This window comes from Acipenser ruthenus, chromosome 36 (assembly GCF_902713425.1).
Source record: "Acipenser ruthenus chromosome 36, fAciRut3.2 maternal haplotype, whole genome shotgun sequence".
Classification (NCBI taxonomy): domain Eukaryota; kingdom Metazoa; phylum Chordata; class Actinopteri; order Acipenseriformes; family Acipenseridae; genus Acipenser; species Acipenser ruthenus.
Window position 1 is genome coordinate 5,345,547 of NC_081224.1, and position 21,967 is coordinate 5,367,513.

Here is a 21,967-nt window from a genome sequence, read left to right on the forward strand (position 1 = left end):
GAAGGCTTCACCTTCCTTGAACATTGCAACACATTCTACAACAAGGACTATCTATATAGGCGGGACAGACTGCACTAAAATAAAAAGGGAATCAATCTACTGAGGAGTTTCAGAAGCATTTAAACGAGAAAGGAAGGGGGGAGAAATCAACAAAAAAACAGAAGGGAGACTACATCAAAATAAGGGCAACAACTCAGGTAAGATAGCCATTAAATGTATTTATTTAAATGCTAGAAGTCACAAAAACAAAATGTTAGAACTTGAAGCTACTGCACTAACAAGTAACTACAATGTGATAGGTGTTACAGAAACTTGGTTATCCATGAGTGATGGAGACGAATATAATATTTGTGGGTATACACTGTATAGGAAAGACAGGCAGGACAGAAGAGGCGGAGGGGTAACACTGTACATCAAAAATAGTCTTGAAGCCCAGGTTTTAAGTCTGGACGAAAAAAACAATGCAGAATCAATATGGGTCAGAATAATGGACACAAATTCAAAGGGCATAATAATAGGAGCATGCTATAGACTGCCAAATTCAGATACCAAGCAAAATAATCTGTTACACAATTACATTAGAAATGCGTGTAAGCAAAGGAGAAGCCACATATAAAATCGGAAAACCCAGTGGGGAGCAAGACAGCCGAAATTGAAATGGTAGAAATGACAATTGACTGCTTCCTAATGCAATTTGTCAAGGCACCGACTAGAGGGGAGGCATGTAGATTGGCGAAAAATACAGAAAACACCCACAGAGAAAGGATGGCTATTTTTCAAAAATGTAGTGCTAGAGGCACAAAACAAATACATCCCAAAAGTAGACAAATCACAATCTAAAACAAAATGGCCAAAATGGTTTAATAGATCAATTAAAACAACTATTCAGAGGAAAAAGGCACTTTAAAGAGCGTTTAAAAGGGACCACCAACAAAGTACACAGAAAGAGTACATGAAACTGAAAGCGCAAGTCACCTCGGTGGGGTCCCTCGTCGCTGGTTCATGGTCCCTTCCTGTGGACGCCGGAGGAAGGACCGACCCATCCTCAAGCCTGCCCGTGGATGAGGACGAAGACAAAGGAGATGGCACTTGAGAGCGGGGTGGTCCTTTAAGGGTGGAGGGAAGTGGCCTTGGAATGGCCGATCAGTGCTGCGCACTTAAGGGGGAGGATGTGTAGCTGTGACAGAGTGGTGAGTGAATACAGGTGAGTGCAGTGCAGAGTGGAGCGGATACAAAACTGACAGACAATGATTTCCAGGTGCAAGGGTGTTTATTGAATGGTTTTACAATGTCCAGAGCCTTATGGCAAAGACCTGTAAATAATAATGTTGGAGTGACCTGCATAAATGTGTAGTTAGCGCTCCGAAGTGTATATGTGTGTAAAGAAGAGAGGTATGATTTAGCTGTAACTTATTATTATTAGTTATTATTATTTAGCCATGTATTTTATCATGATTTACTTAATTTGTGTATTATTTAGCCATGAATATTTTATTTTGTTTGTGCAAAGAACAGTGAGGCATTATTTAGTTGTAGTTATTATTAGTCAGCCATGTATTTTATTATTAGTTTACTTTTTTATTTTATTTTGTTGTTGTCAGTTTAATTTTTCTGTGTGTGGAAAAAAGATGGAGAATTGTTTATTATTATTAATTGGTATTTTAATGTTTTGTGTGGGTGTGTGTAAGCCAGAAGATGGATGGAGACATCTGGTTCAGTCACTTTAGAGGAGGAGGGCCCTGACTGAGGAGGAGATCGAGGGCATGTACGCCACGGAGGCTGACCTTCTTGATGAAGAGCTGCTGCAGGAGGATGATGAGGAGGAGAGTGATCTGGAGGAGCCCCAGCCCAGCACTTTAACTGCAGGATAGTTTTGAAGATAAATAAATACAGCACAATAGGAAGGTTTTTTTTGTCTCCCTCCCTCCCAAATAAAATTCTTAATATCAAAGTTTTATTTGTAATATACTTTTTTTTTCAAATAAAAAAAATAAAATAAACATTTTACTTGATAACTTGTGTGTTGTTTCTTTATTTTTATACAGAAATATAATTGTATCTTAAACAGGGCAATACTGTTTCCAATCTCACTTTTTGGTAAGTCTTAACCCTGGTCTGCCTTTGCCATTTCGGAAGTTGATTTTTATAAAATACTATGCATTATAAAACCTTATCTAGTTCTGCAACTGTACAAGATATTAAAATTATGATTTCAGATTTAAAATCCTTGACAAATTGTGAAGGTACAATATACTGTAAGTTTTGTTTTAATTTTTTTTATGAAACTTGGAAAGAGGTTGAAATTGGCAATTTTTAAAAATGTTATTTATTATTTTACATTTGCCATTCAGAGGTAGATTTTTTTGTAAAATACTATGCATTGTAAAAGCTTATCTAGCTCTGCAACTGTTCAAGATATTTCAATTCTGATTTCAGATCTGAAATCCTTGGAAAATTGTGCTCTAATCTTTCTTTTTTTTATATATAACACTTGGAAAGAGGTTTTTTTTGGGAGGTGTAGAGATAATTTTTTGGGAGGTGTAGCTCATATGAAAAATAAATAAATCACCCCACAACAAAATGAAAGATCTACTTAATGGCTTTCTGTAGGTGTATTGGGTTTTAATTTCTGATTTAAGGTTCTAAAACTACAAGCGCTTAAACAGAAAGTGTTCATATTTATGACCAAATATGATAATTCCCCGTGGGCAGCATAGGGTTAAAAGGCATGTCATATGCAGACAGGCTAAAATAATTGAATCTATTCAGTCTTGCACAAAGAAGATCTGATTCAAGCATTTAATATTCTAAAACGTATATACAATGTCGACCCAGAGGACTTTTTCGACCTGAAAAAAGAAACAAGGACCAAGGGTCACAAATGGGGATTAGAAAACGGGACATTCAAAACAGAAAATAGGAGGCACTTTTTTACACAGAGAATTGTGGAAGTCTGGAACCAACTCCCCAGTAATGTTGTTGAAGCGGACCCCCTGGGATCCTTCAAAAGGCTGCTTGATGATATTCTGGGATCAATAAGCTAGTAACAACCAAAAGAACAAGACGGGTCGAATGGCCTCCTCTCGTTTGTAACCTTTCTTATGTTCTTATGTACAGTAATGTAACAGGATGGACACAGTGTACAGTACTGTAAAAACTATAACAGGGCAGGTCAAGACCTGAACCAGGTATGGTACCGCGGTCGGAACCGGGTTGGTGAGATTGCAACGAGTCGGAATTGTATGGAAACGAGATGGAACCGGGCAGTACCGGGTCGGTTCGGTGCCTTAACATCGGGTTGGTATGGTATACGTGCAGTGACTCGCACCCGGTCGGTACGGTACCCTTGGTACGGAACACGTGCAGTGACTTGCACCGGGTCAGTACGGTACCCTTGGTACGGTACACGTGCAGTGACTTGCACCGGGTTGGTACGGTACCCTTGGTACGGTACACGTGCAGTGACTTGCACCTGGTCGGTTAGGTACCCTTGGTACGGTACACGTGCAGTGACTTGCACAGGGTCGGTACGGTACCCTTGGTACGGTGCCCTTGGTACGGTACACGTGCAGTGACTTGCACCGGGTCGGTACGGTACACGTGCAGTGACTTGCACCTGGTCGGTTAGGTACCCTTGGTACGGTACACGTGCAGTGACTTGCACAGGGTCGGTACGGTACCCTTGGTACGGTGCCCTTGGTACGGTACACGTGCAGTGACTTGCACCGGGTCGGTACGGTACCCTTGGTACGGTGCCCTCGGTACGGTACACGTGCAGTGACTTGCACCGGGTCGGGTACGGTACCCTTGGTACGGTGCCCTCAGTACGGTACACGTGCAGTGACTTGCACCGGGTTGATACGGTACTGGTGCATTAACCTCGATCCCTGTTCAGTATGGGTACCGGGTCAGGAACGGAGTGGGTCGGTGACCTACAGGTCTACATGCTTCGCTTTACCGCAAGAAGCAGTATCCACGGATGCCCACCTATATAGCTTCTGGCAATCCCAAACAGTCCAAACGCATAGGAGACTGAGGGAAGCCAGCTGTTAGAGCACTAACAGCCTTCGTAATGGTGCTGCAAGCAGTCACCAAGACAGCAGCGAGATACTGTGGCAGAGACTGCAAGCAATCTCAGCCTAAGCGCGTATCTCAGTCAAAGCAGAGCTGCTGAGCCATGCAGCTGCGCTCGTGTTTCTGCAAAAATAAGACAGAAAATCAGACAAGAGAAAGAAACTCTTTCTCACAGCAAACAGTAATCACACAATTACAGTTCAAATAATAATAAAATCGTATACAAAAACAACATTTTATTTTGTAACTCCAGCCGGAGTGAAGCAGCCTGTAAGGAAGCACAAGTCAGCCTACTCAAGTTGCTTGGTCCCTGGGAAGGGGCGACACAAGCCGTCGGTTTCACGCAGGGCACAAGGCAGCCGCAGGATGTAACAAACAACAGTATGTGCAAAAAATGACGTGTAATTAGTAAAACAAAAACAACTTAATAATTATCGCATTAATCAGTGTAATACACAATTAGTGAATAACATGCAGATCAAAAGTAACAAACTCATCTGTCTATGGTTCAGTCTTCTGAAAGGAAAAATGATGCTGGTATCTGTGCGTGCAGTCTTCTTATGCCCTTGGGGGAGGCATGACTGCATCACAGGCACTGGCGTGCAGCTTTGAGATATCTATTCAGGTTCGAGGTCTTTAGGAGGTAAACAGCCATACGATAATGGTTACATTTTGTACTTGATAGAGAACTTTATTCCATACATTTCTTATGCCCGTCACATTCGGACAGTAAGATCCGTGAGAAAAAAGTATCGCACAATAAGGTAATATATAAATAAACTTTTTGTGGATGTACCTTTGATACCGTTTTCAGTTTTAACACAATAAAATGTCAGTTAATATTTATGCTTTAACTATAAACAGCGAATTGTCCATTATTACACAATTAAACTGTTCTGTGCCTATGAAGCAATGTCGGCAGCTTAAATTGCAAGTACACCACTGTGACAGAGATCGAATGATTCTTGGTGTTAGATCTCCTTCTCGACCTGTGAGGGCACGGTGCAAGAGGAACAGAGTACCCTTAATTAAATGGCACGACAATTTATTCCGTAGGGTAGATGGAAGTCGGTCATTTAGGAAAGGGGCGGTGCTACGGCACCCAAGCTCATTGACCCGGACGGTAAGCGGCGTGGCATCCGTGGACTGGAGGAGCAGATGCACTCGTTAAACTCGGGGTCATGGGCGAGGGTATAAATAGGGGGCATGGCTTGAGTGATCTGTTCCTTTGTAGATGGTTAGCAAACAAACCTAGAAGGAGCCCGTGAACTGTTAAATAAGAAACCGTGAGTGTTCTGTGTATTCGTCTGTCTCGTAACACTGTTTGTTTTGTGTGGTTTGTCGTTAAAAGAATACTAGCACGATCCGGAGCTGTAGCCGCCAGCCAGCATTAAACCCGGACATCAGCACTCACCTTTTTCACTTCAGAACTGTCTTTGCACCACGAGCACTTAATTCACGCACTGGAGGAACTGTGTCTGGGTTTGTGTTTTGTGTGGGTGAGGAAAGACGGGACTTTTTGGTTGCGGGTCAAACCCGTGGGATTTTTACAAACGGAGTGATACACGCCGCTGTACCACTTCCATCGTTATTATTGTTTACAGGTTGTTGCCACAAGGCTCTGGACATTATAAACATTAATAAACACCCTTGCACCTGTACAATACGTTGTCTGTGTGATTACTCCACTCTGCACTGCACTCACCTGCACATATTCACCACTTTGCCACAACCACCCACTCGATATATCGCGGGTGTCGGGGTCCAATATAAATCTGCTCTATATCGAGGGCCGCAATATAGCGAGAGACCCATAGAAAAACAAATAGGCTAACAAATACTGTACAACCACTCCCTCGTTTTATCAGGGGCGTCAGGGTCCAATATAAATCCTCTACGCAACCTGCTTTTTCTCATTTTTTGTATAAAAAGCAGCACACCATTGCTGCCACATGTGAACACCTACTTGCTTCAGCAAGTAGATATTTAATTTACTTTGTGTTATTGTACAATACATGTGTAGCCTATATGATAACAGTACAATATTAATGCTTTGTTTTTAATTGTTTTGTATATTTTTGTTTGTGATCTGCAGTACAAAATAAAATGAACAGTAATTATAAGTGCCTATGTATATTGCAGCTAAGGCATACGCAGTTAGACTGTAAAAATGGGGAGCCAACTCCAGGACCGCGATATATCCGAATCTGCAGTATAGCGAGGGGCGATATAACGAGGGGTGTGTGTATTCTGCCAGTATGAAATGTGCACAAAAAGACATTACATTAGATTTATTTTTACTTAAATATGTTTACGGTGTTTGCCCCCTGCAGTACTGGATTCCGGGGCCCCTACCAGGGGAGGGCTGCCAGACAAGTATATTTTAAACAATTCCAAGATGCAGAACAACAGTAATTAGAGATTATAAAAAATAAACACACTGTTTATTAGGTATAAGAAAGCATTTGTTGCATACTGCATCTGGTTATTTTGAATAAATGGACAAACAACTGATTTTAAACTTTGAAGGAATGAAGCTTGTTTATTGCAGCTTTCAATTGACTTTAAAACAGTGTCTGTCGCAAATCACTGCCTCTCCCCCACCTTGAATCTTAGCAATAATAAGCATGATAATAACTCCACACTATCCGACAACTGGCACACACAACATAACAGCATCCATACAAATAAGATGTCCATACAAATGTATGTCCACGAAAAGCCAGATTTCGCTCTGCAAAATGACAAACAATGGCTACAAGTCTAGTCAGAGCAGATTTACAGTACTGTTCGAGCAAAATTAATTCCATGGGGTGATCAATAGTCATACTAGTGCTCATTCCTATCTGTAGGGTGCACCATGTTCCCATGTTCTGTGCGTGTGGCTTTGAATATTCATGTTCTTTAAGAGTATGTGAAAGGCGCTGCCCTCCTTGGAAACACTGCTATCACATTTGCTGAGGGCGTAGGGTATTGTATATGTACACATTTTACATTTAATAAAGGTAATTATAAAAAATATGTCAACTTACCAATGTGTCGTTCTTCCCTGGACTTTAATCCTTCAGATTGTTTTTCAAAAGTTTGTGGGGTTTTTTTTTGTTTTTTGTTGGGGTTTTTTGCAATATAAGGTACAGTTCTCCAGAAAATGTGATAATAATAATAAAATAAAAATAAAACCAGCATCGTTCATTTCGATTTAAATGTGTACTTTCTATCAGATCTTGCAGATTCCAAGGGTTTGCATTTGATCTGACAAATTGGTAGAACTCAAGGCAAGAGAACCGGTAGTTTAATTTTACTTGCAGTTCAGCTTTTACCAGATCCACAAAACACCGGTTTCTTTGATCCGTCCATATCGTGTTCATCAAGCTCAATGCCCTCACAGCATAGGCATTAGTGCAAGGTATGCTACGTACAAATGAAACAATTTTCAAAAGATGTTTCAAATTCTGCTCAGCAGCAGGGCCTGCCTTTTCAAACATATTCTTCCATTTTTGGTCAGTGGTCATATTGGTCTCTGTAACACAGCTAAGTATCGGAGCAATGCATGAAAATTCTTCGTATCGTTCATCAAAATCAATCTTTAAGGAATCTGCCAAATTCAGGGTCTCTGCAACTTTGCACAAGCCTTCCCAGCTGAACGGGCAGTCTTTTTCCAGTGACAGTACTTCAAACGTTTTTAAAAGATTGGCATCTGAGAAGTCAAACCACTTTTCAAGATAGTTTAGCGCTCTGTCGTAAAAACAGAGCAGATCCTGTTCCGTCTTTTTTGCATCATTGTCTGTCAGGTTTTTCAGACCTGTATTCACCAAATAGCCGAAGAATGTGTCTTCTTTCCTTCTCTGTAGTTTGTTTCTTAATGACAGCATTGTACAAACTAGTGATGGGCAGATCCTGTTTTTCAAGTTTAAGAACTGTTTCTTGGAAAATTTGCAACACATTCTGCAGAAACAGCATGTCGAGCTCTGGAATGGATTTAGCAGTAGCTTTCTCACCAGTTTCATCTGCTATGAACTTCCAGATAGTGTTGGGGCACTCTTCCTTTCCCAGTGACTGGAAATATGATTTGATCGCTGGCCAGGACTTCAACATCTTGTCTACAGCTGGTGCAAGGGAAAGCCATCGAGTTTGTACGTGTCTTACTATCTCGACCCGCTCTATCTCAACAAATTCAAAAGACTCCCTTAAGTTCTCTGCTCTCTTCGCTGAAACTGAAAAGTGGCTGAAAATTTGAATGATCACTGTCTCCACATCATATTCCAGTTTATCAGCAGCAAACTTTGCACAGTTGTGGGTTATGTGTGCTGGGCAGTTGGCAGCTACGATCCCACTGTTTTCTCTTTTAAGCAATTGATACACTGAATGGTGTTTTACATCATTCACACTGGCATTGTCAGCGCAGTAGGCAGACATGAGGAATAAGTCAAACCCATTAGAATCTAGCACATGCTTTAGTGTCTCTGAAATCGCTGCTGTCTCATCATGGTCACTGTAAAAATCCAACAGACCTGTCTGAATACCGTGTGTTGGTACAAAATACCTCAGAGTAAAGGGGAAGAGCTTAGTGTTTCCTTTATTTGATGCATCAGAAGACACACTGTAAAACATGTAGGACTTCTTTAATTTGTTTAGCATAAGCTCTACGCTGCATGGGGCAAGTACATTTTCAGTTATGGCCACAGCTTTTGTGTGTCCACACGATATTTTCGTTGCCGTGTCTGAATCGCTAAACACACTGCTAACTAGCTTGTTTGTGCAGTCTAAAAAATCGATAAGAATGGTGATGTTGGTTTGCAGTCTCCGCTGCTGTACATTTCTTTATCCGGTCTACACCATTTGATTTCACAGCGAATACAGTCATCAGTGTCTGTCTGGTAACAGAAACAACATTCGCTTTGTGTCCGTCTGACTTTGAATGCTTCTTGATATCGTTTTCACCTCTGTGTCCAATTCCAAACTCTCTTCTATGAGAGCAGCAGTGTGGAGTAGTGGTTAGGGCTCTGGACTTCTGACCGGAGGGTCGTGGGTTCAATCCCTTGTGGGGGACACTGCTGCTGTACCCTTGAGCAAGGTACTTTACCTAGATTGCTCCAGTGAAAACCCATCTGTATAAATGGGTAATTGTATGTAAAAATAATGTGATATCTTGTAACAATTGTAAGTCGCCCTGGATAAGGGTGTCGGCTAATAAATAAATAATAATAGTACATAATGTACAAAAAACTTCAGTTGAATTTTTTGGATTTTTCCGAATTCACGTGTATGACCTAACCCACTCATCTCTGAATTTACACAGGTGCTTACTTTTTTCTTTGGTGGCGTTGTGGAAGAGGCCGAGGCTGAGGGTCCTTCTTTCTCCGAGTCTGATGTTTCACTATAGGTATCAGTGTCTCTGCCACTAATGGAGTCAGCCATTTCGCATTTAAAAAAACACTGTCTGCTTTTAAATTAAAATAATAATATACTGGTGTGTATGAATTACATTTTGTTTTCTGTCTGCACCGCCAAAGCAGTGTCAGCCGTTGGGGAACAAGGAGGATGATATGGTCACATGATACTGTAATGTGTGTTTTATTGTCTGGAACTCGACCATCTTGTAATTTTATGTAAATTCCATCGAACATAGGTTAGCACATATTTTATTTCGGTATGGGGCAGGTTATCAAAATATCATATTTGGAATAAAGTTATGCTGAAATAAAAAAAACATCAGTTTGTACGTGAAGAGTTATTCTTCAATATAATAAGGAACATAACCTTGCAGAATGTCAGCAGATTGAGGAAAATAATAAAGAGTAAAAAGTGTGACAACCAATCCCGGTCTCCCCTATGGTTGAACGTTGGTTAAGTGGTAAGTTTGAACTGTGTTCCGGGACTGTGAATCCGGGACAAATGCTGTCCTGCAGTCATGCAGCCCGGGACCGGGACTTGGTGTTTGCATTTCGGGACGGGTGGTCACCCTAGTCTAACTGCACATGCCTTAGCTGCAATATACATAGGCATTTTTTTTTAGCTCAACAAAGCATTAACATCGTACTGTTCTCATATACACACGCATTGCACAATAACACAAAGCAAATTAAATATCTACTTGCTGAAGCGGTTTTTATTTTAGCCGACGAGGTGTTCACTTGTAGCTGCAGTGCATGTCACAGGGCAGTGATGTCAGTACCCTAGCAACAAACTTCCTATGTTGGGATGGACTCTTTCAATGCAGCGGGTTTGTACATTTGAGAAAGGAGAGAAAGACTCATGAGACTTGTTGATGAGAAGCAATTACCCTCCACAGTAAAAATTAAAATGGTGTGCTGCTTTTTATATGAAAAATGAGAAAAAGCGGGTTGCGTAAAGGATTTATATTGGACCCTGACGCCCCGATAAAACAAGGGAGTGGTACAGTATTTGTTCACCTATTTGTTTTTCTATGGGTCTCTCACGCCCTCTATATATAGTGGATTTATAGTGGACCCCGACACCCCCGATACTGGGTTGTGTAGTTCTCTTTCGTAAAACGGCGTGCAACTGCTGCCGCATCGTTCTGTGGAAATTCTATTTCCATAATCTACCTCTTTTTACAATTTCGCATCATTCATTATTGCTTATATGATCTGACCAAAGCGCTGGGTCATTAGATAACATGCCAATATCTGTGGTGCTAGCCACAGCATGTTGTGAGAGAGCCCTCCTTGGTTTCCACGATCTGCAGCTGTTTCAGCTCGTGGTCCAATAACATCTGCAGTAGCTGCAGCCGACGACGTACTAGCATCTTATTTATCGCCTGCTGCTTGCTGTGATGCAAAGAATGATGTTAGTTTAGGGTAAGTTACCATATGCTTTACCTTTTCTTTTGAGTGTTTTCGCTTTTCACCGCCGCTGGGATAATTCCGTTTCATTCTTCTTTTTCACAGTCCTACACTTTGGTAATTAAAGCATAAGCAACGGTCCGCACTAGAAGATGTGTTAATCTACTCGTTACATATAGGGGTTGTTTTTTTAGACTGTACAATTAATGAAATTGAATAGCCCTATTCTATTACAAAAATAATCAAACATAATCTATATAATCACGTGCAAAAAAGGTATACCTTATTTTTAATTTTAGTTTGTTATCCATAAACACATTTACAATCTCCAGCATAACCCCCCCCCTATATATATACAGTATATATATATATAGTAACACAGCAGGGAGGGGGTTAATATCCTCCCTGCATGAAACGTGTGTGTATGCACATTCTGTTTAATTGTTTAATTATATTTGTTAATTGTTTTATTATTAATTATCCCCTGCACCTGGTGATCATTGTAAATTAGAACCAGGTGCAGGGTATTTAAAGGAACATAAGAACATAAGAAAGTTTATAAACGAGAGGAGGCCTTTCAGCCCATCTTGCTTGTTTGGTTGTTAGTAGCTTATTGATCCCAGAATCTCACCAAGCAGCTTCTTGAAGGATCCCAGGGTGTCAGCTTCAACAACATTACTGGGGAGTTGGTTCCAGACCCTCACAATTCTCTGTGTAAAAAATGGCCTCCTATTTTCTGTTCTGAATGCCCCTTTATCTAATCTCCATTTGTGACCCCTGGTCCTTGTTTCTTTTTTCAGGTCAAAAAAGTCCCCTGGGTCGACATTGTCTATACCTTTTAGGATTTTGAATGCTTGAATCAGGAAGCAGCCAGCCTGTTCGGGGATGCTGGTGTGTATAGAAGCCTGCTTGATAGTGTGCTCAAGAGTAAAAAGAAAAAGGTAGTGTAAAAACCTTTCTGTTCTGTGTTAAACCTGTGTGGTGTGTTTTTGTTTGGCAGGTAAATGGCTTAGCCGTCCTGCGAGCTAGTCAGGGACCTGCCTGTGTAGTCAGTGCTACAACACGGAGTTAGGATTTGTTTGTTTATTTCATTTTGTGTATTAAAAATAGCGTGTCAGCGTGTGTGGGCGCCCCTAAAGACCCAGAAAGAGACTGAAAAGCATAGAAGAGTTGATCGCCAGGATCAACAGGAACACCACTGCTCAGTTAGAGCACAACGAGAGGTGGAGAGTGGAATTAGGGCTGCCAGAGCAGAAGCCTACAGAGCTGGAGTTGGCGAGAGAAGCCCCGCGGTCTCCTGCACCAGAGGAGCTGGTGCTGGGTTAATGACGGGAGGAGGAGTCCTTCCCGAAGCCAGAGGAAGTGAAGCCATGGCTGTCTCTGGCTGCAATCAAGGGAGAAGAGGTGCTGTCTCCCGAGCCAGAGGAGGTTAAGTGCACACCTCCACCACAGCTCCATCCTGCAACCCCGGAAGCTCGTCCGGTGCTGGTCAGTGCGGTCCCTTGCCCCTTGCTCCTGGACACCATGCTGGTCTGCCTAGACCTCCCTGCGCTAGAACTGGAAATTTGGAGGATAACATGGACATGTTCCCGAATCTCAAAATATTCGTCAAAAATAATGAGTCGCAGAATTTCAGAGAAGTACTGCAGTGCATAAAAACACCTTTCATCATTAGAACTCACTTTCAGAAATACTTTTCGGACACCGACATTGGAAAATATGACTGGATTAGAAACCCATTCAGCACAAGGACTCCTGGTGATGATTTTAATACTCTTGAAGAAGAACAGTACATAGACATGACTTCGGATTCGACTTTAAAACTGCAGTTTCCGACCGCCTGAATTTTGGTCAAGTATAGAAGAAGAGTAGCCACTTTTTAGCATAAAGGCTATGTGCATACTTATTCCATTTGCTACTTCCTATTTGTGTGAACTTGGTTTCTCTGCAGTTGCCAGCATCAAGACAAAATACAGGTTGCAGCTGAACATTGAATGAGAACTAGTGACTAGTGAAAGAGTAGTGACTTCCAAACTGCAGCCTCGTATAGAAAAACAGTATGTTTTCTATTTATATATAAAACTTAATCCAAATATATATGTATATATATATATATATATATATATATATATATATATATATATATATATATATATATGTATATGTATATGTATATGTATGTGTATATATATATATATATATATATATATATATATATATATATATATATATATATATATATATATATATACAGTGCCTTGCGAAAGTATTCGGCCCCCTTGAACTTTGCGACCTTTTGCCACATTTCAGGCTTCAAACATAAAGATATGAAACTGTAATTTTTTGTGAAGAATCAACAACAAGTGGGACACAATCATGAAGTGGAACGAAATTTATTGGATATTTCAAACTTTTTTAACAAATAAAAAACTGAAAAAATGGGCGTGCAAAATTATTCAGCCCCTTTACTTTCAGTGCAGCAAACTCTCTCCAGAAGTTCAGTGAGGATCTCTGAATGATCCAATGTTGACCTAAATGACTAATGATGATAAATAGAATCCACCTGTGTGTAATCAAGTCTCCGTATAAATGCACCTGCACTGTGATAGTCTCAGAGGTCCGTTTAAAGCGCAGAGAGCATCATGAAGAACAAGGAACACACCAGGCAGGTCCGAGATACTGTTGTGGAGAAGTTTAAAGCCGGATTTGGATACAAAAAGATTTCCCAAGCTTTAAACATCCCAAGGAGCACTGTGCAAGCGATAATATTGAAATGGAAGGAGTATCAGACCACTGCAAATCTACCAAGACCTGGCCGTCCCTCTAAACTTTCAGCTCATACAAGGAGAAGACTGATCAGAGATGCAGCCAAGAGGCCCATGATCACTCTGGATGAACTGCAGAGATCTACAGCTGAGGTGGGAGACTCTGTCCATAGGACAACAATCAGTCGTATACTGCACAAATCTGGCCTTTATGGAAGAGTGGCAAGAAGAAAGCCATTTCTTAAAGATATCCATAAAAAGTGTCGTTTACAGTTTGCCACAAGCCACCTGGGAGACACACCAAACATGTGGAAGAAGGTGCTCTGGTCAGATGAAACCAAAATCGAACTTTTTGGCAACAATGCAAAACGTTATGTTTGGCGTAAAAGCAACACAGCTCATCACCCTGAACACACCATCCCCACTGTCAAACATGGTGGTGGCAGCATCATGGTTTGGGCCTGCTTTTCTTCAGCAGGGACAGGGAAGATGGTTAAAATTGATGGGAAGATGGATGGAGCCAAATACAGGACCATTCTGGAAGAAAACCTGATGGAGTCTGCAAAAGACCTGAGACTGGGACGGAGATTTGTCTTCCAACAAGACAATGATCCAAAACATAAAGCAAAATCTACAATGGAATGGTTCACAAATAAACATATCCAGGTGTTAGAATGGCCAAGTCAAAGTCCAGACCTGAATCCAATCGAGAATCTGTGGAAAGAACTGAAAACTGCTGTTCACAAATGCTCTCCATCCAACCTCACTGAGCTCGAGCTGTTTTGCAAGGAGGAATGGGCAAAAATTTCAGTCTCTCGATGTGCAAAACTGATAGAGACATACCCCAAGCGACTTACAGCTGTAATCGCAGCAAAAGGTGGCGCTACAAAGTATTAACTTAAGGGGGCTGAATAATTTTGCACGCCCAATTTTTCAGTTTTTTATTTGTTAAAAAAGTTTGAAATATCCAATAAATTTCGTTCCACTTCATGATTGTGTCCCACTTGTTGTTGATTCTTCACAAAAAATTACAGTTTCATATCTTTATGTTTGAAGCCTGAAATGTGGCAAAAGGTCGCAAAGTTCAAGGGGGCCGAATACTTTCGCAAGGCACTGTATATATACAGATGCGCTCAAATTTGTTGGTACCCTTACAGCTCATTGAAATAATGCTTCATTCCTGCTAAAAAATGATGAAATTAAAAGGTATTTTATCATGTATACTTGCATGCCTTTGGTATGTCATAGAATAAAGCAAAGAAGCTGTGAAAAGAGATGAATTATTGCTTATTTTACAAAGATATTCTAAAATGGTCTGGACACATTTGTTGGTACCCCTTAGAAAAGATAATAAATAATTGGATTATAGTGATATTTCAAACTAATTAGTTTCTTTAATTAGTATCACACATGTCTCCAATCTTGTAATCAGTCATTCAGCCTATTTAAATGGAGAAAAGTAGTCACTGTGCTGTTTGGTATCATTGTGTGCACCACACTGAACATGGACCAGAGAAAGCAAAGGAGAGAGTTGTCTGAGGAGATCAGAAAGAAAATAATAGACAAGCATGGTAAAGGTAAAGGCTACAAGACCATCTCCAAGCAGCCTGATGTTCCTGTGACAACAGTTGTAAATATTATTAAGAAGTTTAAGGTCCATGGAACTGTAGCCAACCTCCCTGGGCGCGGCCGCAAGAGGAAAATCGACCCCAGAGTGAACAGAAGGATAGTGCGAATGGTAGAAAAAGAACCAAGGATAACTGCCAAAGAGATACAAGCTGAACTCCAAGGTGAAGGTACGCCAGTTCCTGATCGCACCATCCATCGCTTTTTGAGCGAAAGTGGGCTCCATGGAAGAAGACCCAGGAGGACTCCACTTTTGACAGAAAAACATAAAAAAGCCAGACTGGAATTTGCTAAAATGCATACTGACAAGCCACAATCCTTCTGGGAGCATGTCCTTTGGTCAAAACTAGAGCTTTTTGGCAAGTCACATCAGCTCTATGTTCACAGATGAAAAAATGAAGCTTTCAAAGAAAAGAACACCATACCTACAGTGAAACATGGAGGAGGCTCGGTTATATTTTGTGGCTGCTTTGCTGCGCCTGGCACAGGGTGCCTTGAATCTGTGCAGGGCACAATGAAATCTCAAGACTATCAAGGCATTCTGGAGCGAAACGTACTGCCCAGTGTCAGAAAGCTCAGTCTCAGTCGCAGGTCCAACAGGATAATGACCCAAAACACACAGCTAAAAGCACCCAAGAATGGATAAGAACAAAATATTGGACTATTCTGAAGTGGCCTTCTATGAATCCTATCGAACATCTATGGAAAGAGCTGAAACTTGCAGTCTGGAGAAGGCACCCATCAAACCTGAGACAGCTGGAGCAGTTTGCTCAGGAAGAGTGGGCCAAACTACCTGTTAACAGGTGCAGAAGTCTCATTGAGAGCTACAGAAAACGTTTGTTTACAGTGATTGCCTCTAAAGGTTGTGCAACAAAATATTAGGTTAGCGGTCCCATCATTTTTGTCCATGCCATTTTCATTTGTTTTCTTATTTACAATATTATGTTGAATAAAAAATCAAAAGCAAAGTCTGATTTCTATTAAATATGGAATAAACAATGGTGGATGTCAATTACTTTTGTCAGTTTCAAGTTATTTCAGAGAAAATTGTGCATTCTTCATTTTTTGTGGAGGGGTACCAACAAATTTGAGCACGTCTGTATATATATATAATTTGTACTAAGTTTTGTATTTTGTTAAGTTATCAGCAAATATCAAATTTTTACATTTATAAAGGGGGGGGGGGGGGGGGGACAGTGCTCACCTTCACTACTGTGGGGCGGGATCCAAAATAGTTTGGGAAATGCTGGTGTAAGGGATTGGGGGGAGAGGAAACAGGTGAACAAACAGGAGTAGAGCACACAAGAGTGGGTACACAGGTTGTAGATTTGTTGTTTCTTGATTTATAGCTACTGAATGTTTGAAATACATTTGTTAAATCGGGTTCTTAGAAAAAGAAAAACGCCAATCAGTGGAATAAAATGGTTAAATGATACTTGAATGTGTAGCGTTTGCCTACAAGACTAACAAGGTATGCATAGGGTTTGTTGTATCTTAATATAAAATAAACTTAATTATACTGAGTTTGAATTTTTAGCAGTATTAGCAATAAAAATTAAGAGAATTTTTATTTTTTAATCCCACAATTTCAATATATGAAAATTATTATCGATATCGAACAATAACAATATCACATCAAAATATCGATATCAATACTGGTGTCCACCCCTACTTTATATATTTATCTGACACTGAATTCCGCATATTGGATTAGTAAAGAAGGGTTTATACAGCGACATGGCCAAAAGTTTTGCATCATCTAGAACAGCGGTTCCCAAACTGTGGTACGCGTACCACTGGTGATACGTGAATAATATACTTGTGGCACGCTATCAGCCAAACTAATTAATTCATATATATTTTGTGCCCATTCAGTAACTTGTTCATTTCTTTATTTGCAGCTTCTGCACCTTTTAAACGATTACATAAAATACATACGTGTCCGTGTCGGTGTTCGTATGGAATTCAGAAGATATTAATTTTGAATTCTCTACAATGGAAAGGTGGTTGAAATTTGTACATTTAAGAGAAAACATACAGAAACTGAGGAGCGGCCTACTGAAAAACCAGTTGAATCAGACCTCAACAAAGCCGTTGATTTGCCTGCTAATGCTAATACCGCTGACTTAAGTGAAAAAAGCCAAGATGCCTGTGGTAGTTATGCTATTCAACCTGCGACTTCAAGTACATGTAAACGCAAGGTTACAAGAAGATACGATCCGGCATATTTAGCATGTGGATTCACATGGAGTGTGCAGAAAAGTGAACCAGTTCCTCAGTGCGTTGCTTGCCTTGACTGCATACAAAGCACGGCGCTCTAAAAGACAAACCGCTTGATTTTTTTTAAAAGAAAACTAATTCAATTTCAAGGCAGTAAGAAAACAATAAAGGCTCTCAGCGGAGTTAATGCGAAGGCTTTGGAAGCGTCTTACAAAGCGAGTTTAAGGATTGCTCAGACTGGGAATTCGCATACAATAGGTTAGAGTCTTCTACCTGCTGCAAAATACATAATTTCAAAAACAGCTTGATGTTGTTCCTTTATCTGACAACACAATATCACACCGAATTGAAGAAATGGCTTTTCATATAAAAGGGAAGCTCATCAAAAGCATCAAGAAAAGTTCTTTTCATTACAATTAGAATATAACAACATAAGAACATAAGAAAGTTTACAAACGAGAGGAGGCTATTCAGCCCATCTTGCTCGTTTGGTTGTTAGTAGCTTATTGATCCCAGAATCTCATCAAGCAGCTTCTTGAAGGATCCCAGGGTGTCAGCTTCAACAACATTACTGGGGAGTTGGTTCCAGACCCTCACAATTCTCTGTGTAAAAAAGTGCCTCCTATTTTCTGTTCTGAATGCCCCTTTATATAATCTCCATTTGTGACCCCTGGTCCTTGTTTCTTTTATCAGGTCAAAGAAGTCCCCTGGGTTGACAGTGTCTATGCCTTTTAGGATTTTGAATGTTTGAATCAGATCGCCGCGTAGTCTTCATTGTTTAAGACTGAATAGATTCAATTCTTTTAGCCTGTCTGCATACGACATGCCTTTTAAACCCAGGATAATTCGGTTGCTCTTCTTTGCACTCTTTCTAGAGCAGCAATATCCTTTTTGTAACGAGGTGACCAGAACTGAACACAATATTCTAGGTGAGGTCTTACTAATGCATTGTAGAGTTTTAACATTACTTCCCTTGATTTAAATTCAACACTTCTCACAATATATCCGAGCATCTTGTTAGCCTTTTTTATAGCTTCCCCACATTGTCTAGATGAAGACATTTCTGAGTCAACATAAACTCCTTTTTCATAGTTTCCTTCTTCAATTTCACTATCTCCCATATGATATTTATAATGCACATTTATATTTCCTGCATGCAATACTTTACACTTTTCTCTATTAAATTTCATTTGCCATGTGTCTGCCCAGTTCTGAATGCTGTCTAGATCATTTTGAATGACCTTTGCTGCTTCAACAGTGTTTGCCACTCCTCCTATTTTTGTGTCGTCTGCAAATTTAACGAGTTTGCTTACTATACCAGAATCTAAATCATTAATGTAGATTAGGAATAGCAGAGGACCTAATACTGATCCCTGTGGTACACCACTGGTTACCTCACTCCATTTTGAGGTTTCTCCTCTAATCAGTACTTTCTGTTTTCTACCTGTTAACCACTCCCTAATCCATGTGCATGCATTTCCTTGAATCCCTACTGCGTTCAGTTTGAGAATTAATCTTTTGTGCGGGACTTTGTCAAAAGCTTTCTGGAAATCTAGATAAACCATGTCGTATGCTTTACAGTTATCCATTTTCAATGTTGCATCCTCAAAAAAGTCAAGTAGGTTAGTTAGACACGATCTCCCTTTCCTAAAACCATGCTGGCTGTCTCCCAGGATATTGTTACCATATAGGTAATTTTCCATTTTGGATCTTATTATAGTTTCCATAAGTTTACATATAATAGAAGTCAGGCTTATTGGTCTGTAGTTACCTGGTTCGGTTTTGTCTCCCTTTTTGTGGATCGGTATTACGTTTGCTATTTTCCAGTCTGTCGGCACAACCCCTGTGTCAAGAGACAGTTGCATGACCTTGGTTAGCGGTTTGTAAATAACTTCTTTCATTTCTTTGAATACTATTGGGAGGATCTCATATGGCCCAGGGGATTTGTTTATTTTAAGAGCTCCTAGTCCCTTTAACACTTCTGCCTCTGTTATGCTAAAGTTATTTAAAATTGGATAGGAACAGGTCGACATGTCAGGCATGTTGTCCGTGTCCTCCTTTGTAAAAACCTGTGAAAAGTAATCATTTAATATATTTGCTATTTTTTTTTTCTTCATCTATGATTTTGCCATTTGTGTCTCTTAGACATTTAACCTCCTCTTTGAATGTTACTGTTATAATATTGGAAAAACATTTTGGAATTGGTTTTAGCCCCCTTAGCAATATTGATTTCTATCTCTCTCTTGGCCTTTCTAACTTCCTTTTTGACTTGTGTTTGCAGTTCCAAGTACTGTTTCTGTGTACTTTGTTTTTGGTCCCTTTTAAACGCTCTGTAAAGTGCCTTTTTTCGCTGAATATTTTTTTTAATTGATCTATTAAACCATTTTGGCCATTTTGTTTTAGATTTAGATTTGTCTACTTTTGGGATGTAATTGTTTTGTGCCTCTAGTACTACATTTTTAAAAAAAACAGCCATCCTTTTTCTGTGGATGTTTTCTCTATTTTACTCCAATCAACTTCTGTTAGTCTCTGTTTCATACCTTCATAGTTTTCCTTTCTAAAATTGTAAACCTTAGCTTTAGTCATTACTTTTGGGGTTTTAAAAAATACTTCAAATGAGACCATGTTGTGGTCTGAGTTTGCCAGTGGCTCTCTGACCTCTGTTTTAGTTATTCTGTCTTCATTATTTGAAAAGACTAAATCAAGGCATGCCTCCCCTCTAGTCGGTGCCTTGACAAATTGCGTTAGGAAGCAGTCATTTGTCATTTCCACCATTTCAATTTCGTCCGTCGTGCCCCCCATCGGGTTTTCCCATTTTATATGGGGGAAGTTGAAATCCCTCATTAGTATGGCTTCTCCTTTGCTTACACACATTTCGAATGTCATTGTACAACAGATTATTTTGCTCAGCATCTGAATTTGGCGGTCTACAGCATGCTCCTATTATTATGCCCTTTGAATTTGTGTCCATTACTCTGACCCATATTGATTCTGCATTGTTTTCTTTGTCCTGATTTAACATCTGGGCTTGAAGACTATTACTTATGTATAGCGCTACCCCTCCGCCTCTTCTGTCCTGCCTGTCTTTCCTATACAGTGTGTACCCACTAATATTATATTCATCTCCAACAGAGAGCACGGATGTAACAAATTTTGCTCAACTTCTTACGTATGTCAGGTTTGAATCAGATATGTCTCTTCAGGAGGAATTTTTGTTTTGTGAAGCATTGTCAAGTCGCACAACATCGAGGAGATATTTGGAAAACTGGACAAGTTCATAACCGTGAATGGATACACAGTGGGCAAACTGCATCGGGCTGTGCATTGACGGTGCTTGAGTCATGACTGGTAAGTCGAAAGCTGTTCTTACAAAAGTTAAATTAGTAGTGCCTGCTGCCAAATCCACACACTGCAGTATACATCGTGAGGCTCTGGCAGCCAAGAAGATGGCTCCTAATCTTAAAGAGGTTTTAGATCAGGCAGTAAAGGTGGTGAATTTCATTAAAGCACGACCAGTGAATTCGCGTTTGTTTTCACTTTTATGCAATGACATGGGGATGAGCATGAGAAGCTCCTTCTCCATACAGAAGTGAGATGACTTTCTTGTGGAAAGGTTTTGACCCGTCTGTTTGAACTGCATTCAGAGGTGCAGCTTTTTCTCAGCGACACTACTTTTGACTTTGCCAGCTGTTTCACGAATGAGCTGTGGCTGTCAAGACTGGCCTATTTGGCAGACATTTTCTCATGACTAAATTAACTGAATGCCAGTTTACAAGGTCTAAAAACGACTGCTTTTACTGTTCATGACAAAACACAGGGTTTTATAAAGTAGATTCAATTAATGACAACAGGACGTGCGAAAGTGTAAATACCAGTCATTTCCAACTTTAAAAAGTTATCTCACTGAAAACGAATTGAAACTTCACCCAGACCTGATTGCTGACATTAAAGAGCACTGCAGTGGTCTGATCTCAGATTTCCCAGAAGATGTAGCAAAGCAAAACTGGATCAGAGACCCGTTTTCAGCTGAACTTCAAGACAAAACCCTCCAGGATGAATTTTCAACTACAGAAAGGGAGGAACTGATAGAGCTTTTGTATGATGGTGGGCTTCAGCTGGAGTTCAAGAAAGTGCTGCTCAGTGATTTTTGGCTGTCAAGAAGAGAGGAGTACCCCCACATTTCTGACAGGGCACTGACATTTTTGACACCATTCTGTACAACTTATCTATGCGAGAAGGGATTTTCTCCCATGATGGTCATCAAAACCAAGTACAGGATGAAACTAAACTTGGAACCAGATCTTCGACTGAAATTAACAAAAATTTCAACCACATCCACCAGCTGTGTTCTGTCAAGCAAGCACATCCATCCAATTAAAAGCATTCCATCTAGAATGGTGAGTTTTCCATTTTTCATTAATATTATTTTTGTGTTAAAGATACTACAGCTAATATTGTATGGTTGCTATTATAAGG

General features: G+C 40.1%; 1 protein-coding gene across 6 annotated transcripts in view; it reads right to left on the minus strand.

The window, feature by feature from the left end:
• Nucleotides 1-21,967, minus strand: part of rfx1a (regulatory factor X, 1a (influences HLA class II expression)) — a 163,960-nt gene that overhangs the window by 50,956 nt on the left and 91,037 nt on the right. The gene's annotated exons all lie outside the window — the stretch shown is intronic.